The sequence below is a fragment of the Schistocerca cancellata genome, unplaced genomic scaffold (assembly GCF_023864275.1).
Source record: "Schistocerca cancellata isolate TAMUIC-IGC-003103 unplaced genomic scaffold, iqSchCanc2.1 HiC_scaffold_629, whole genome shotgun sequence".
NCBI lineage: Eukaryota > Metazoa > Arthropoda > Insecta > Orthoptera > Acrididae > Schistocerca > Schistocerca cancellata.
The window spans coordinates 44,456-54,214 of NW_026046640.1; the positions used below are offsets into that span (position 1 = coordinate 44,456).

Sequence of the window (9,759 nt, forward strand, 5' to 3'; positions counted from 1 at the left end):
AGTTCCTACGTTTGTGTAAATAACGAGACGTCTATGAAACGGCTGAATATTGGTGCGACTATGTGACCTATATAGCACATTAAACGAGTAATGCCTGTAAGAGCAAGCAATTTTAAGATAATTCGAAGATTTATCATTAACCTACGGAGGCTAAGAATCCCATGATTATCAACTAGCTATTACAAGCTGAGCAAATGAATTTCCTTTAAAATAGGTTTAAAACATAGGGAGGTTCTGACCGAGTGGGCATGCTCTGGAGCCTCTTTGCTCGTGAGATTAGAAAAACAGTCCTCTGGGCCGGATTTGAACCAGCGACCTATGGATAACTGTGAATCCTCCACTACAGTCCACCGCTCTACCAACTGAGCTACCAGAGGCTCTGCTTACTTTGTTATTCGTACTGATTGCTTTAGCTCCGTCCCTGTCTTTCGTTTCCACACACAGCTACTCAGCGCGGCCATATAGACGCACAGAAATGCAGCCATCGGCTGCAACTGCAAACATTGCCCAGATTAAGTTTTATAATGCTCGATCGTATCAATTAGGTTAAAAAATGCAAGTAGGAAGTGTCTGAATTATGTCAGAGTACTGCTAAGTGTATTTACGAGTCCCATGCTCCTGTCTGGTTCCATGGTGTAACGGTTAGCACTCTGGACTCTGAATCCAGCGATCCGAGTTCGAATCTCGGTGGAACCTTCGTTTAGTCTAAATTTTCTGTAATATGCGTTTCTCGCCGAGGAAGTAGCAGTGATAGGCTCAGGGATTTAGTTCCTACGTTTGTGTAAATAACGAGACGTCTATGAAACGGCTGAATATTGGTGCGACTATGTGACCTATATAGCACATTAAACGAGTAATGCCTGTAAGAGCAAGCAATTTTAAGATAATTCGAAGATTTATCATTAACCTACGGAGGCTAAGAATCCCATGATTATCAACTAGCTATTACAAGCTGAGCAAATGAATTTCCTTTAAAATAGGTTTAAAACATAGGGAGGTTCTGACCGAGTGGGCATGCTCTGGAGCCTCTTTGCTCGTGAGATTAGAAAAACAGTCCTCTGGGCCGGATTTGAACCAGCGACCTATGGATAACTGTGAATCCTCCACTACAGTCCACCGCTCTACCAACTGAGCTACCAGAGGCTCTGCTTACTTTGTTATTCGTACTGATTGCTTTAGCTCCGTCCCTGTCTTTCGTTTCCACACACAGCTACTCAGCGCGGCCATATAGACGCACAGAAATGCAGCCATCGGCTGCAACTGCAAACATTGCCCAGATTAAGTTTTATAATGCTCGATCGTATCAATTAGGTTAAAAAATGCAAGTAGGAAGTGTCTGAATTATGTCAGAGTACTGCTAAGTGTATTTACGAGTCCCATGCTCCTGTCTGGTTCCATGGTGTAACGGTTAGCACTCTGGACTCTGAATCCAGCGATCCGAGTTCGAATCTCGGTGGAACCTTCGTTTAGTCTAAATTTTCTGTAATAAGCGTTTCTCGCCGAGGAAGTAGCAGTGATAGGCTCAGGGATTTAGTTCCTACGTTTGTGTAAATAACGAGACGTCTATGAAACGGCTGAATATTGGTGCGACTATGTGACCTATATAGCACATTAAACGAGTAATGCCTGTAAGAGCAAGCAATTTTAAGATAATTCGAAGATTTATCATTAACCTACGGAGGCTAAGAATCCCATGATTATCAACTAGCTATTACAAGCTGAGCAAATGAATTTCCTTTAAAATAGGTTTAAAACATAGGGAGGTTCTGACCGAGTGGGCATGCTCTGGAGCCTCTTTGCTCGTGAGATTAGAAAAACAGTCCTCTGGGCCGGATTTGAACCAGCGACCTATGGATAACTGTGAATCCTCCACTACAGTCCACCGCTCTACCAACTGAGCTACCAGAGGCTCTGCTTACTTTGTTATTCGTACTGATTGCTTTAGCTCCGTCCCTGTCTTTCGTTTCCACACACAGCTACTCAGCGCGGCCATATAGACGCACAGAAATGCAGCCATCGGCTGCAACTGCAAACATTGCCCAGATTAAGTTTTATAATGCTCGATCGTATCAATTAGGTTAAAAAATGCAAGTAGGAAGTGTCTGAATTATGTCAGAGTACTGCTAAGTGTATTTACGAGTCCCATGCTCCTGTCTGGTTCCATGGTGTAACGGTTAGCACTCTGGACTCTGAATCCAGCGATCCGAGTTCGAATCTCGGTGGAACCTTCGTTTAGTCTAAATTTTCTGTAATAAGCGTTTCTCGCCGAGGAAGTAGCAGTGATAGGCTCAGGGATTTAGTTCCTACGTTTGTGTAAATAACGAGACGTCTATGAAACGGCTGAATATTGGTGCGACTATGTGACCTATATAGCACATTAAACGAGTAATGCCTGTAAGAGCAAGCAATTTTAAGATAATTCGAAGATTTATCATTAACCTACGGAGGCTAAGAATCCCATGATTATCAACTAGCTATTACAAGCTGAGCAAATGAATTTCCTTTAAAATAGGTTTAAAACATAGGGAGGTTCTGACCGAGTGGGCATGCTCTGGAGCCTCTTTGCTCGTGAGATTAGAAAAACAGTCCTCTGGGCCGGATTTGAACCAGCGACCTATGGATAACTGTGAATCCTCCACTACAGTCCACCGCTCTACCAACTGAGCTACCAGAGGCTCTGCTTACTTTGTTATTCGTACTGATTGCTTTAGCTCCGTCCCTGTCTTTCGTTTCCACACACAGCTACTCAGCGCGGCCATATAGACGCACAGAAATGCAGCCATCGGCTGCAACTGCAAACATTGCCCAGATTAAGTTTTATAATGCTCGATCGTATCAATTAGGTTAAAAAATGCAAGTAGGAAGTGTCTGAATTATGTCAGAGTACTGCTAAGTGTATTTACGAGTCCCATGCTCCTGTCTGGTTCCATGGTGTAACGGTTAGCACTCTGGACTCTGAATCCAGCGATCCGAGTTCGAATCTCGGTGGAACCTTCGTTTAGTCTAAATTTTCTGTAATAAGCGTTTCTCGCCGAGGAAGTAGCAGTGATAGGCTCAGGGATTTAGTTCCTACGTTTGTGTAAATAACGAGACGTCTATGAAACGGCTGAATATTGGTGCGACTATGTGACCTATATAGCACATTAAACGAGTAATGCCTGTAAGAGCAAGCAATTTTAAGATAATTCGAAGATTTATCATTAACCTACGGAGGCTAAGAATCCCATGATTATCAACTAGCTATTACAAGCTGAGCAAATGAATTTCCTTTAAAATAGGTTTAAAACATAGGGAGGTTCTGACCGAGTGGGCATGCTCTGGAGCCTCTTTGCTCGTGAGATTAGAAAAACAGTCCTCTGGGCCGGATTTGAACCAGCGACCTATGGATAACTGTGAATCCTCCACTACAGTCCACCGCTCTACCAACTGAGCTACCAGAGGCTCTGCTTACTTTGTTATTCGTACTGATTGCTTTAGCTCCGTCCCTGTCTTTCGTTTCCACACACAGCTACTCAGCGCGGCCATATAGACGCACAGAAATGCAGCCATCGGCTGCAACTGCAAACATTGCCCAGATTAAGTTTTATAATGCTCGATCGTATCAATTAGGTTAAAAAATGCAAGTAGGAAGTGTCTGAATTATGTCAGAGTACTGCTAAGTGTATTTACGAGTCCCATGCTCCTGTCTGGTTCCATGGTGTAACGGTTAGCACTCTGGACTCTGAATCCAGCGATCCGAGTTCGAATCTCGGTGGAACCTTCGTTTAGTCTAAATTTTCTGTAATAAGCGTTTCTCGCCGAGGAAGTAGCAGTGATAGGCTCAGGGATTTAGTTCCTACGTTTGTGTAAATAACGAGACGTCTATGAAACGGCTGAATATTGGTGCGACTATGTGACCTATATAGCACATTAAACGAGTAATGCCTGTAAGAGCAAGCAATTTTAAGATAATTCGAAGATTTATCATTAACCTACGGAGGCTAAGAATCCCATGATTATCAACTAGCTATTACAAGCTGAGCAAATGAATTTCCTTTAAAATAGGTTTAAAACATAGGGAGGTTCTGACCGAGTGGGCATGCTCTGGAGCCTCTTTGCTCGTGAGATTAGAAAAACAGTCCTCTGGGCCGGATTTGAACCAGCGACCTATGGATAACTGTGATTCCTCCACTACAGTCCACCGCTCTACCAACTGAGCTACCAGAGGCTCTGCTTACTTTGTTATTCGTACTGATTGCTTTAGCTCCGTCCCTGTCTTTCGTTTCCACACACAGCTACTCAGCGCGGCCATATAGACGCACAGAAATGCAGCCATCGGCTGCAACTGCAAACATTGCCCAGATTAAGTTTTATAATGCTCGATCGTATCAATTAGGTTAAAAAATGCAAGTAGGAAGTGTCTGAATTATGTCAGAGTACTGCTAAGTGTATTTACGAGTCCCATGCTCCTGTCTGGTTCCATGGTGTAACGGTTAGCACTCTGGACTCTGAATCCAGCGATCCGAGTTCGAATCTCGGTGGAACCTTCGTTTAGTCTAAATTTTCTGTAATAAGCGTTTCTCGCCGAGGAAGTAGCAGTGATAGGCTCAGGGATTTAGTTCCTACGTTTGTGTAAATAACGAGACGTCTATGAAACGGCTGAATATTGGTGCGACTATGTGACCTATATAGCACATTAAACGAGTAATGCCTGTAAGAGCAAGCAATTTTAAGATAATTCGAAGATTTATCATTAACCTACGGAGGCTAAGAATCCCATGATTATCAACTAGCTATTACAAGCTGAGCAAATGAATTTCCTTTAAAATAGGTTTAAAACATAGGGAGGTTCTGACCGAGTGGGCATGCTCTGGAGCCTCTTTGCTCGTGAGATTAGAAAAACAGTCCTCTGGGCCGGATTTGAACCAGCGACCTATGGATAACTGTGAATCCTCCACTACAGTCCACCGCTCTACCAACTGAGCTACCAGAGGCTCTGCTTACTTTGTTATTCGTACTGATTGCTTTAGCTCCGTCCCTGTCTTTCGTTTCCACACACAGCTACTCAGCGCGGCCATATAGACGCACAGAAATGCAGCCATCGGCTGCAACTGCAAACATTGCCCAGATTAAGTTTTATAATGCTCGATCGTATCAATTAGGTTAAAAAATGCAAGTAGGAAGTGTCTGAATTATGTCAGAGTACTGCTAAGTGTATTTACGAGTCCCATGCTCCTGTCTGGTTCCATGGTGTAACGGTTAGCACTCTGGACTCTGAATCCAGCGATCCGAGTTCGAATCTCGGTGGAACCTTCGTTTAGTCTAAATTTTCTGTAATAAGCGTTTCTCGCCGAGGAAGTAGCAGTGATAGGCTCAGGGATTTAGTTCCTACGTTTGTGTAAATAACGAGACGTCTATGAAACGGCTGAATATTGGTGCGACTATGTGACCTATATAGCACATTAAACGAGTAATGCCTGTAAGAGCAAGCAATTTTAAGATAATTCGAAGATTTATCATTAACCTACGGAGGCTAAGAATCCCATGATTATCAACTAGCTATTACAAGCTGAGCAAATGAATTTCCTTTAAAATAGGTTTAAAACATAGGGAGGTTCTGACCGAGTGGGCATGCTCTGGAGCCTCTTTGCTCGTGAGATTAGAAAAACAGTCCTCTGGGCCGGATTTGAACCAGCGACCTATGGATAACTGTGAATCCTCCACTACAGTCCACCGCTCTACCAACTGAGCTACCAGAGGCTCTGCTTACTTTGTTATTCGTACTGATTGCTTTAGCTCCGTCCCTGTCTTTCGTTTCCACACACAGCTACTCAGCGCGGCCATATAGACGCACAGAAATGAAGCCATCGGCTGCAACTGCAAACATTGCCCAGATTAAGTTTTATAATGCTCGATCGTATCAATTAGGTTAAAAAATGCAAGTAGGAAGTGTCTGAATTATGTCAGAGTACTGCTAAGTGTATTTACGAGTCCCATGCTCCTGTCTGGTTCCATGGTGTAACGGTTAGCACTCTGGACTCTGAATCCAGCGATCCGAGTTCGAATCTCGGTGGAACCTTCGTTTAGTCTAAATTTTCTGTAATAAGCGTTTCTCGCCGAGGAAGTAGCAGTGATAGGCTCAGGGATTTAGTTCCTACGTTTGTGTAAATAACGAGACGTCTATGAAACGGCTGAATATTGGTGCGACTATGTGACCTATATAGCACATTAAACGAGTAATGCCTGTAAGAGCAAGCAATTTTAAGATAATTCGAAGATTTATCATTAACCTACGGAGGCTAAGAATCCCATGATTATCAACTAGCTATTACAAGCTGAGCAAACGAATTTCCTTTAAAATAGGTTTAAAACATAGGGAGGTTCTGACCGAGTGGGCATGCTCTGGAGCCTCTTTGCTCGTGAGATTAGAAAAACAGTCCTCTGGGCCGGATTTGAACCAGCGACCTATGGATAACTGTGAATCCTCCACTACAGTCCACCGCTCTACCAACTGAGCTACCAGAGGCTCTGCTTACTTTGTTATTCGTACTGATTGCTTTAGCTCCGTCCCTGTCTTTCGTTTCCACACACAGCTACTCAGCGCGGCCATATAGACGCACAGAAATGCAGCCATCGGCTGCAACTGCAAACATTGCCCAGATTAAGTTTTATAATGCTCGATCGTATCAATTAGGTTAAAAAATGCAAGTAGGAAGTGTCTGAATTATGTCAGAGTACTGCTAAGTGTATTTACGAGTCCCATGCTCCTGTCTGGTTCCATGGTGTAACGGTTAGCACTCTGGACTCTGAATCCAGCGATCCGAGTTCGAATCTCGGTGGAACCTTCGTTTAGTCTAAATTTTCTGTAATAAGCGTTTCTCGCCGAGGAAGTAGCAGTGATAGGCTCAGGGATTTAGTTCCTACGTTTGTGTAAATAACGAGACGTCTATGAAACGGCTGAATATTGGTGCGACTATGTGACCTATATAGCACATTAAACGAGTAATGCCTGTAAGAGCAAGCAATTTTAAGATAATTCGAAGATTTATCATTAACCTACGGAGGCTAAGAATCCCATGATTATCAACTAGCTATTACAAGCTGAGCAAATGAATTTCCTTTAAAATAGGTTTAAAACATAGGGAGGTTCTGACCGAGTGGGCATGCTCTGGAGCCTCTTTGCTCGTGAGATTAGAAAAACAGTCCTCTGGGCCGGATTTGAACCAGCGACCTATGGATAACTGTGAATCCTCCACTACAGTCCACCGCTCTACCAACTGAGCTACCAGAGGCTCTGCTTACTTTGTTATTCGTACTGATTGCTTTAGCTCCGTCCCTGTCTTTCGTTTCCACACACAGCTACTCAGCGCGGCCATATAGACGCACAGAAATGCAGCCATCGGCTGCAACTGCAAACATTGCCCAGATTAAGTTTTATAATGCTCGATCGTATCAATTAGGTTAAAAAATGCAAGTAGGAAGTGTCTGAATTATGTCAGAGTACTGCTAAGTGTATTTACGAGTCCCATGCTCCTGTCTGGTTCCATGGTGTAACGGTTAGCACTCTGGACTCTGAATCCAGCGATCCGAGTTCGAATCTCGGTGGAACCTTCGTTTAGTCTAAATTTTCTGTAATAAGCGTTTCTCGCCGAGGAAGTAGCAGTGATAGGCTCAGGGATTTAGTTCCTACGTTTGTGTAAATAACGAGACGTCTATGAAACGGCTGAATATTGGTGCGACTATGTGACCTATATAGCACATTAAACGAGTAATGCCTGTAAGAGCAAGCAATTTTAAGATAATTCGAAGATTTATCATTAACCTACGGAGGCTAAGAATCCCATGATTATCAACTAGCTATTACAAGCTGAGCAAATGAATTTCCTTTAAAATAGGTTTAAAACATAGGGAGGTTCTGACCGAGTGGGCATGCTCTGGAGCCTCTTTGCTCGTGAGATTAGAAAAACAGTCCTCTGGGCCGGATTTGAACCAGCGACCTATGGATAACTGTGAATCCTCCACTACAGTCCACCGCTCTACCAACTGAGCTACCAGAGGCTCTGCTTACTTTGTTATTCGTACTGATTGCTTTAGCTCCGTCCCTGTCTTTCGTTTCCACACACAGCTACTCAGCGCGGCCATATAGACGCACAGAAATGCAGCCATCGGCTGCAACTGCAAACATTGCCCAGATTAAGTTTTATAATGCTCGATCGTATCAATTAGGTTAAAAAATGCAAGTAGGAAGTGTCTGAATTATGTCAGAGTACTGCTAAGTGTATTTACGAGTCCCATGCTCCTGTCTGGTTCCATGGTGTAACGGTTAGCACTCTGGACTCTGAATCCAGCGATCCGAGTTCGAATCTCGGTGGAACCTTCGTTTAGTCTAAATTTTCTGTAATAAGCGTTTCTCGCCGAGGAAGTAGCAGTGATAGGCTCAGGGATTTAGTTCCTACGTTTGTGTAAATAACGAGACGTCTATGAAACGGCTGAATATTGGTGCGACTATGTGACCTATATAGCACATTAAACGAGTAATGCCTGTAAGAGCAAGCAATTTTAAGATAATTCGAAGATTTATCATTAACCTACGGAGGCTAAGAATCCCATGATTATCAACTAGCTATTACAAGCTGAGCAAATGAATTTCCTTTAAAATAGGTTTAAAACATAGGGAGGTTCTGACCGAGTGGGCATGCTCTGGAGCCTCTTTGCTCGTGAGATTAGAAAAACAGTCCTCTGGGCCGGATTTGAACCAGCGACCTATGGATAACTGTGAATCCTCCACTACAGTCCACCGCTCTACCAACTGAGCTACCAGAGGCTCTGCTTACTTTGTTATTCGTACTGATTGCTTTAGCTCCGTCCCTGTCTTTCGTTTCCACACACAGCTACTCAGCGCGGCCATATAGACGCACAGAAATGCAGCCATCGGCTGCAACTGCAAACATTGCCCAGATTAAGTTTTATAATGCTCGATCGTATCAATTAGGTTAAAAAATGCAAGTAGGAAGTGTCTGAATTATGTCAGAGTACTGCTAAGTGTATTTACGAGTCCCATGCTCCTGTCTGGTTCCATGGTGTAACGGTTAGCACTCTGGACTCTGAATCCAGCGATCCGAGTTCGAATCTCGGTGGAACCTTCGTTTAGTCTAAATTTTCTGTAATAAGCGTTTCTCGCCGAGGAAGTAGCAGTGATAGGCTCAGGGATTTAGTTCCTACGTTTGTGTAAATAACGAGACGTCTATGAAACGGCTGAATATTGGTGCGACTATGTGACCTATATAGCACATTAAACGAGTAATGCCTGTAAGAGCAAGCAATTTTAAGATAATTCGAAGATTTATCATTAACCTACGGAGGCTAAGAATCCCATGATTATCAACTAGCTATTACAAGCTGAGCAAATGAATTTCCTTTAAAATAGGTTTAAAACATAGGGAGGTTCTGACCGAGTGGGCATGCTCTGGAGCCTCTTTGCTCGTGAGATTAGAAAAACAGTCCTCTGGGCCGGATTTGAACCAGCGACCTATGGATAACTGTGAATCCTCCACTACAGTCCACCGCTCTACCAACTGAGCTACCAGAGGCTCTGCTTACTTTGTTATTCGTACTGATTGCTTTAGCTCCGTCCCTGTCTTTCGTTTCCACACACAGCTACTCAGCGCGGCCATATAGACGCACAGAAATGCAGCCATCGGCTGCAACTGCAAACATTGCCCAGATTAAGTTTTATAATGCTCGATCGTATCAATTAGGTTAAAAAATGCAAGTAGGAAG

At 43.4% G+C, this 9,759-nt stretch overlaps 25 non-coding genes across 25 annotated transcripts; 12 read left to right on the forward strand and 13 right to left on the reverse strand.

Annotated features, from left to right (window-relative positions):
- Window positions 1–288: 288 nt before the first annotated feature.
- On the reverse strand, window positions 289–377 carry Trnay-gua (transfer RNA tyrosine (anticodon GUA)). The gene is given in 2 exon segments: window positions 289–324; window positions 341–377. It is a non-coding gene; the product is annotated as a tRNA-Tyr (tRNA).
- Window positions 378–624: 247 nt separating this feature from the next.
- Window positions 625–696, forward strand: Trnaq-cug (transfer RNA glutamine (anticodon CUG)). The gene has a single exon. It is a non-coding gene; the product is annotated as a tRNA-Gln (tRNA).
- A 358-nt stretch (window positions 697–1,054) lies between these two features.
- Trnay-gua (transfer RNA tyrosine (anticodon GUA)) lies at window positions 1,055–1,143 on the reverse strand. The gene is given in 2 exon segments: window positions 1,055–1,090; window positions 1,107–1,143. It is a non-coding gene; the product is annotated as a tRNA-Tyr (tRNA).
- Window positions 1,144–1,390: 247 nt separating this feature from the next.
- Trnaq-cug (transfer RNA glutamine (anticodon CUG)) lies at window positions 1,391–1,462 on the forward strand. Its single transcript has one exon. It is a non-coding gene; the product is annotated as a tRNA-Gln (tRNA).
- Window positions 1,463–1,820: 358 nt separating this feature from the next.
- Trnay-gua (transfer RNA tyrosine (anticodon GUA)) lies at window positions 1,821–1,909 on the reverse strand. Its single transcript is given in 2 exon segments — window positions 1,821–1,856; window positions 1,873–1,909. It is a non-coding gene; the product is annotated as a tRNA-Tyr (tRNA).
- A 247-nt stretch (window positions 1,910–2,156) lies between these two features.
- On the forward strand, window positions 2,157–2,228 carry Trnaq-cug (transfer RNA glutamine (anticodon CUG)). The gene has a single exon. It is a non-coding gene; the product is annotated as a tRNA-Gln (tRNA).
- A 358-nt stretch (window positions 2,229–2,586) lies between these two features.
- Trnay-gua (transfer RNA tyrosine (anticodon GUA)) lies at window positions 2,587–2,675 on the reverse strand. The gene is given in 2 exon segments: window positions 2,587–2,622; window positions 2,639–2,675. It is a non-coding gene; the product is annotated as a tRNA-Tyr (tRNA).
- A 247-nt stretch (window positions 2,676–2,922) lies between these two features.
- Trnaq-cug (transfer RNA glutamine (anticodon CUG)) lies at window positions 2,923–2,994 on the forward strand. The gene has a single exon. It is a non-coding gene; the product is annotated as a tRNA-Gln (tRNA).
- A 358-nt stretch (window positions 2,995–3,352) lies between these two features.
- Trnay-gua (transfer RNA tyrosine (anticodon GUA)) lies at window positions 3,353–3,441 on the reverse strand. Its single transcript is given in 2 exon segments — window positions 3,353–3,388; window positions 3,405–3,441. It is a non-coding gene; the product is annotated as a tRNA-Tyr (tRNA).
- A 247-nt stretch (window positions 3,442–3,688) lies between these two features.
- On the forward strand, window positions 3,689–3,760 carry Trnaq-cug (transfer RNA glutamine (anticodon CUG)). Its single transcript has one exon. It is a non-coding gene; the product is annotated as a tRNA-Gln (tRNA).
- A 358-nt stretch (window positions 3,761–4,118) lies between these two features.
- Window positions 4,119–4,207, reverse strand: Trnay-gua (transfer RNA tyrosine (anticodon GUA)). Its single transcript is given in 2 exon segments — window positions 4,119–4,154; window positions 4,171–4,207. It is a non-coding gene; the product is annotated as a tRNA-Tyr (tRNA).
- Window positions 4,208–4,454: 247 nt separating this feature from the next.
- Trnaq-cug (transfer RNA glutamine (anticodon CUG)) lies at window positions 4,455–4,526 on the forward strand. Its single transcript has one exon. It is a non-coding gene; the product is annotated as a tRNA-Gln (tRNA).
- Window positions 4,527–4,884: 358 nt separating this feature from the next.
- On the reverse strand, window positions 4,885–4,973 carry Trnay-gua (transfer RNA tyrosine (anticodon GUA)). The gene is given in 2 exon segments: window positions 4,885–4,920; window positions 4,937–4,973. It is a non-coding gene; the product is annotated as a tRNA-Tyr (tRNA).
- Window positions 4,974–5,220: 247 nt separating this feature from the next.
- Trnaq-cug (transfer RNA glutamine (anticodon CUG)) lies at window positions 5,221–5,292 on the forward strand. Its single transcript has one exon. It is a non-coding gene; the product is annotated as a tRNA-Gln (tRNA).
- A 358-nt stretch (window positions 5,293–5,650) lies between these two features.
- Window positions 5,651–5,739, reverse strand: Trnay-gua (transfer RNA tyrosine (anticodon GUA)). The gene is given in 2 exon segments: window positions 5,651–5,686; window positions 5,703–5,739. It is a non-coding gene; the product is annotated as a tRNA-Tyr (tRNA).
- A 247-nt stretch (window positions 5,740–5,986) lies between these two features.
- Trnaq-cug (transfer RNA glutamine (anticodon CUG)) lies at window positions 5,987–6,058 on the forward strand. The gene has a single exon. It is a non-coding gene; the product is annotated as a tRNA-Gln (tRNA).
- Window positions 6,059–6,416: 358 nt separating this feature from the next.
- On the reverse strand, window positions 6,417–6,505 carry Trnay-gua (transfer RNA tyrosine (anticodon GUA)). Its single transcript is given in 2 exon segments — window positions 6,417–6,452; window positions 6,469–6,505. It is a non-coding gene; the product is annotated as a tRNA-Tyr (tRNA).
- A 247-nt stretch (window positions 6,506–6,752) lies between these two features.
- Trnaq-cug (transfer RNA glutamine (anticodon CUG)) lies at window positions 6,753–6,824 on the forward strand. The gene has a single exon. It is a non-coding gene; the product is annotated as a tRNA-Gln (tRNA).
- A 358-nt stretch (window positions 6,825–7,182) lies between these two features.
- Window positions 7,183–7,271, reverse strand: Trnay-gua (transfer RNA tyrosine (anticodon GUA)). The gene is given in 2 exon segments: window positions 7,183–7,218; window positions 7,235–7,271. It is a non-coding gene; the product is annotated as a tRNA-Tyr (tRNA).
- A 247-nt stretch (window positions 7,272–7,518) lies between these two features.
- On the forward strand, window positions 7,519–7,590 carry Trnaq-cug (transfer RNA glutamine (anticodon CUG)). The gene has a single exon. It is a non-coding gene; the product is annotated as a tRNA-Gln (tRNA).
- Window positions 7,591–7,948: 358 nt separating this feature from the next.
- Trnay-gua (transfer RNA tyrosine (anticodon GUA)) lies at window positions 7,949–8,037 on the reverse strand. The gene is given in 2 exon segments: window positions 7,949–7,984; window positions 8,001–8,037. It is a non-coding gene; the product is annotated as a tRNA-Tyr (tRNA).
- A 247-nt stretch (window positions 8,038–8,284) lies between these two features.
- On the forward strand, window positions 8,285–8,356 carry Trnaq-cug (transfer RNA glutamine (anticodon CUG)). The gene has a single exon. It is a non-coding gene; the product is annotated as a tRNA-Gln (tRNA).
- A 358-nt stretch (window positions 8,357–8,714) lies between these two features.
- Window positions 8,715–8,803, reverse strand: Trnay-gua (transfer RNA tyrosine (anticodon GUA)). The gene is given in 2 exon segments: window positions 8,715–8,750; window positions 8,767–8,803. It is a non-coding gene; the product is annotated as a tRNA-Tyr (tRNA).
- A 247-nt stretch (window positions 8,804–9,050) lies between these two features.
- Window positions 9,051–9,122, forward strand: Trnaq-cug (transfer RNA glutamine (anticodon CUG)). Its single transcript has one exon. It is a non-coding gene; the product is annotated as a tRNA-Gln (tRNA).
- Window positions 9,123–9,480: 358 nt separating this feature from the next.
- On the reverse strand, window positions 9,481–9,569 carry Trnay-gua (transfer RNA tyrosine (anticodon GUA)). Its single transcript is given in 2 exon segments — window positions 9,481–9,516; window positions 9,533–9,569. It is a non-coding gene; the product is annotated as a tRNA-Tyr (tRNA).
- Between the last annotated feature and the right edge of the window lie 190 nt (window positions 9,570–9,759).